This window comes from Psammomys obesus, unplaced genomic scaffold (genome assembly GCF_907164565.1).
Source record: "Psammomys obesus unplaced genomic scaffold, mPsaObe1.curated_primary_1811, whole genome shotgun sequence".
Taxonomy (NCBI): Eukaryota; Metazoa; Chordata; class Mammalia; order Rodentia; family Muridae; genus Psammomys; species Psammomys obesus.
The window spans coordinates 8,672,296-8,677,809 of NW_026590062.1; the positions used below are offsets into that span (position 1 = coordinate 8,672,296).

At 46.3% G+C, this 5,514-nt stretch overlaps 1 long non-coding RNA gene across 2 annotated transcripts; it reads right to left on the reverse strand.

Moving 5' to 3' along the window:
- Nucleotides 1–594: 594 nt before the first annotated feature.
- Nucleotides 595–5,305, reverse strand: LOC129675710 (uncharacterized). Of its 2 annotated transcripts, none has more exons than XR_008719982.1 (3): nucleotides 4,260–5,305; nucleotides 921–1,053; nucleotides 595–801 (listed from the first exon to the last, which is right to left on the reverse strand). It is a non-coding gene; the product is annotated as an uncharacterized LOC129675710 (long non-coding RNA). The 2 variants fall into 2 exon arrangements; XR_008719983.1 differs by lacking the exon at nucleotides 4,260–5,305 and adding an exon at nucleotides 4,100–4,252.
- Nucleotides 5,306–5,514: the final 209 nt, after the last annotated feature.

Here is a 5,514-nt window from a genome sequence, read left to right on the forward strand (position 1 = left end):
TCTATCTATCTATCTATCTATCTATCTATCTATCTATCTATCTATCTTTCTGTCTGTGTCTGTCTGTCTTTCTGTCTTTTATCAATCATCTATCCATCTGTCATCTATCTATCTATCTATCTATCTATCTATCTATCTATCTATCTATCTATCTATCTATCTGAGGTGTGTGTGCGCGCGCGCACCAGCTGTGTTGAATAAATAGAGGTCAGAGGGCAAATTTCAGAAGTCAGTTCTTTCCTTCTACTGTGTGTCGAGGGCACAGAACTCTGATCCTTAGTCTTGGCAGCAAGCTCCTCTCCTCACCCAATCATCTTGCCATCATCCCCTTCTGAGCAGGGCAGAGTTGGGAGGAACCTTAGGAAATATTTTTGTCCCTTGTCTATTTGTGAATGGGGAGGTTGAGGATGTCATTATCACATCGCAGGAGAGGGACATGGAGCAGATGAGGTCCCTGACCCCAGGTGTCCTGAGCCTTACTGCCCATGTCCCTGGCTCCTCAGACTTGCTCACACCTCTGAACAGTTAGCTTCGCTTTATCCTTCAGTGGAGACCACGTGCGCCTGCAATATGGAGCCCTTTCCAACACAATCATCTTTTTGCAGGGTTTTTCCCTTTATTCAGGGTTTCGGGGAGATGTGAAGGTGGGTGGTGGTGCTGGTGGGGGTGGGGACATCGAGGAGGTGGGCACAGCTTTTCGTTTTCATAGCTGGGCAGAGCTGAGGGTGACGCCACAGGCACGGCAGGACACAGGTCTTATTTCATTTTAAATAATTCTCTGAAGCTGTATAAACTTTACACCTGAAAAAGAAAGGCTTCTCTTTGAGTAAACACTCACACCATCCACCAGCCTGTGTTCACTGCCCAGGAATCAGCCTCACCCACCACGGTGCCCGGAAACTCCCACCATATCCGCAAACCTCATATTTTTCTGTGACCCTCAGAAGCCTTCATCTTCCAGGTGCCTATCAGGGGAGGCAGCGTCCAATGACAGGTTTGTGTAAATACGGGATGCGTCTTCCTAAGTGCCAAAGCCACGCCACGGTGGAAACACTGGAAAAGAGAAAGCCAAGAGAAAGGCAGGTGGGCATACAGTTCCACAGGGATGTTTTGTCTGGCGGCTCCTTGTGAGGCGAGACTCGTCGGAAGAAGTTCCTGGGACTAGCTGACCCTCTGTTGCAGGGCCCAGCGGGCAGAGTCTTCTGGGGAGAAGTCCAGTCCCAAACTTTCAGTCCTGCGGTTTATGCTGTCACTGACATAGCTCTGTCCGAAGGTGCCACCCTCACCAGCAGGAATGCCCCGAAGGGAGGAGAGCTGGCTCAGTGGGCTAGAGCTGGCTTGCTGCACAGCCGTAAGGCCTGAGCTTGGTAGTGCTGGTCGCCCCAGGGCTGCGAGTGGGTGGAGACAAGACCATCCTTGGGGCTTGCTAGTCTAGCTCCAGATTTGCAAGAGGCCTTGTCTCAAAGTCGTAAGGTAGACAGGGATGGGACAGGGCACCTGGTGTTCCCATCTGCCTTCTGTGCACATGTAGGCACATCTAGTCACACACATGTGAACATACCCACATGCGCACACATGTGACCAAACATGCACATACATACACGCAAACACACATGCTTGTGCACACACATGTGAACATACATGCATGCACAAATACATACGTGTGCACGCACACACACACACACAGACAACTGCACTCATGAGTTTTTCCTTTCCACACACAGCATCCTTGAATTTGATCCTATTGTGTGTCCTTGAGGAAGATGCCGGGAAGGTTGCTAGCTTCAAGCCATCCCAGGCAACCTAGTAACACTGTCACCAGGCGTGCGAGTGAACAAAGCACTCATACACGGAAAATAAATAAATAACCTAAAATATTAAAAATGAAAAAGCTGTTGCAAAAAAAAAAGACCAAAAACACAACTTTTAAAGATAAGATTTGATTTTATTTATTTAGTTTTGGGTTTCTCTGTGTAGCCCTGGCTGCCCTGGAACTCACTCTGTAGACCAGGCTGGCCTCGGGATCTGCCTGCCTCCACCTCCTGAGTGCTGGGATTCCAAGCTTGTGTCACCACAATAAACCAAAGGGGTGTGTGTGTGTGTGTGTGTGTTTGTCTGTCTGTGCGTGTGCACATGTGTGTGTGAACACCCGTGCGCACGAGAGTGCACACGATTTAGAATTTGAAAAGTGTGTTTTTTCAAATGTTCCATGTATGGGTATTTTTGCTCGCATGTTTGTCTGTGTACCAGATGCATGCAGTGATGATGGATGCTTGATGTGATTATCAGAGCTCCAGGTACTAAGGTTGTGAATGGTTGTACGTTGCCATTTGGCTGCTGGGAGCTGAATCTCAGTCCTCTGGAGAACTCTTAACCATCAAGCCATCTCTCCAGCCTGTTTTTTTTTTAATATTTAAATTACACTTTTTATTATCCATTCATTCATTCATTCATTCATTCATTCATTCATTCGTGTGTGTATTTGTATATCTGTATATGTATGTCTGTATGCGTTTGTGTCTGTGCATGTGTGCCTGTGTGTACATCTGTGTGTGTGTCTGTCTGTGTATCTGTGTATGTGCCTGTGTGTGTGTACAAGTGTGTGTCTTCATGTGCATGTATCTGTGTCTGTGTGTTTGTGTGTGTCTGTGTGTAGGCATGTGCCTGCGTGCTGAGGCATGCACATGGAGAGCAGAGGAAGGCTGGGAAGAGTCTCTTCTCTCCCAGGGATGGGACTCAGGCCTCCCGGCATGGTGGCAAAGACCTTGACCCACTGAGCCATTGCTGGCCTTCAACAGTCTGACTCTGTGACAACGCTCATCGGTTCACGGAAACAGTCTGCCAGTTGGTGCTCATGGTAGCCTGCTGGAGGTTCTATATCATCATCACAGAGTGATGGTGTCCACAGCATCTTCTGTTACAAAATAGAAGTTTTAAGTAGAAAACTTCCCCAGACAGGCACAATGATGAGTGCCTGTGACCCCAGCACTCTGAAGGCAGAGGCAGGTGGATCTTTGTAAGTTCCAGGGAAGCCTGGTCTACAGAGTGAGTTCCAGGACAGCCAGGGCTATATAAAGAGATCCTATCTCAAAAAATAAAAAGAAAAAAAAACCCACCAAGGCTACACAAAGAAACCCTGTCTCGAAAAGCAAACAACAAACAAACAAAACAAAAAACCCATCAAACAACAAAAACAAAACAAAGCTCCACTTGATTTACATTTTTAGTTTCACTGCTTATTCATTTGGGCATTTTGAACTCACAGTCCTTCTGTCTCAGGCTCCCCACTGTTGCAGCCACACGTCTATTCCACCAGGTTAAACTTATAATAGTTTATCACGAATCTCAAAATAAACAGTAAAGAAGAAATCAAAGCTTCCTAGGACAAAGAACCCCTGTCCATCTGACTCCGTCCATACATGCTGCATATGGGTATCCGATTATCACGCTGAACGTCTAAATCTATAATTATGTCAATTAAAGTTATAGGCACATGTATGACCGCAATGAATTCTATATATGTGTGTATACATACACACAGATGTGTATATAACCAGACCCCAACTCTATAAAAATATGCACTGAAGGAAGTTTCAAAAAAATTAAAAACCACATATAAAACGGGGAATGTGGCATTCTACTGACTGGAAGGTTTTGATGGCAGGAGACCAGATTTCCTTTCTAACGCTACAGGGTACATCTTAGAATTAGATGGCACACATGGAGTTTTTATCCCATTCTGTCCCCGAGTAATGGTGAGGTGGGGAAGCAGGGGTGGCCGCCCAACAGGTAGGCGTAAGAAGCAGGCTTGGTGTGTGGGTGGTTCTCCACAGTTTAAGAGTTCCTAGTTCCTGAGTTGTAATTTTGCAGGTGTGAGAAGTGGTGGTGGGGGGTCGAGGCAGGAGATTTGCTCCTGTTTTTGTGACTGCAGTGGGCAATGCAGCCTCCGTTAATGACAGTCCTGGCCCGGTGCTTGCACAAGCAAGTGGGGAGTAACCTCACTTGGGTGGAGCCAACGCTTCCGAAAATAAGTTTCATAAAACGGAACTAACTAAAGACTTAAAACGTTATTCAAGAGGCCATAGAGAGTTATTCTTACCTGTCCACGGAGAGCAGGTGGGTGGCAATGATTACTAAAACTCCCCTTCCCTAGAACACTCCGGACGCTCTCTCATGGGGCTATGGAAACAGTGGAGACAGCCTTCTTTTCATTTAGCTGCCGACTTCTTTAAAATTTTGCAATTTATTTATTTACTTACTTTTTTTTTTTTTTTTTTTTTTGAGACAAGGTTTCTCTGTGTAGCCGTGGCTGTCCTGGGCTTGCTTTATGGAACAGGCTGTCCTCGAACACACAGAGATCCGCCTGCCTCTGCCTCCCAGAGTGCTGGAATTACAGGTGTGCACCACCACACCCGGCTCCTTTTAAAATATTTTGCTCGCCAGTCAGAAAAAAGTAAAAATACAAAGTTAGAAATACACTGAGGGCAGGGTTCAGCTAAGAGCTCTGTCTAACGTGTTAGACTCTGGGATCCATCCCCGGCACTGTCACAGATGTGAGAGTGAGAGAGAGACAGAGACAGAGACACAGAGACACAGACAGAGACAGAAAGACAGAGAGAAAGAAGGTTGAGAACCACTGCTTTAAGAGAAAACTTGGCAGTGTGTCTAGACAGGAGAGAAACAGACACAGAAAAACAGATAGAGACAGAGAGAGGGAGAGACACATACACAGAGAGACAGACAGACAGACAGAGAGAGGTAAGTCCAAGTGTTATCTTGCAGCCAGGCAACACAGAGGTTCTCAACCTTTGGGCCACCACCTCTTGGAAGGGTATCGAGTGGCCTTTTCACAGGGGTTGTCTAAGACCATCAGAAAACACAAAGGTTTACCTTACAGTTCATAACAGTGGCAAAATCATAGTTATGAAGTAGTAACAAAAGTAATTTATGATTGAGGGGTCACCACAACATAAAGACCTGTACTAAAGGGCTGCAGCGTAGAAAGATTGAGATCCACTAGTCTAAACAGAAAATCTGCCAGTGTGTCTAGACAGGAGAAACAGTGCAAGTGTCTCTGGGGTGGCCCTCAGAGTCACGAAGACAATGAAACAATACTCATCTTTCAAGGAAACCAAACCCTCACCCACGAGCCAATGGCTAGCTGGTCCTCTTGCTGTGTGATGGACGGCATGTAGGTGGCTGAATCTTTCTGAATGCATCATCTTCACAGAGCAGTGAGAGCCTCTGTGCATTGTGGAGTTGCTCAAGGAGTAACTGACAGATGTACGTGAGCTCTGGGCTGTGGCTTCCGATACAGCTGGGTGAAAGATTGACCAGCTTATGCTGAGCACTTCCTGTTAGCTGCGTCATTCATTAACTTAGTGAACCCTCTCAACAGCCCTTGGTGGAGTTCTGAAGCTTTCACCCCGTGATGTAGAAGAAAAAGCAAAAGTTCACAGGAGGATCAAGGATCAGTTTGTTCCACACCCATCTTAAATAAATGAGCTGAGTGTG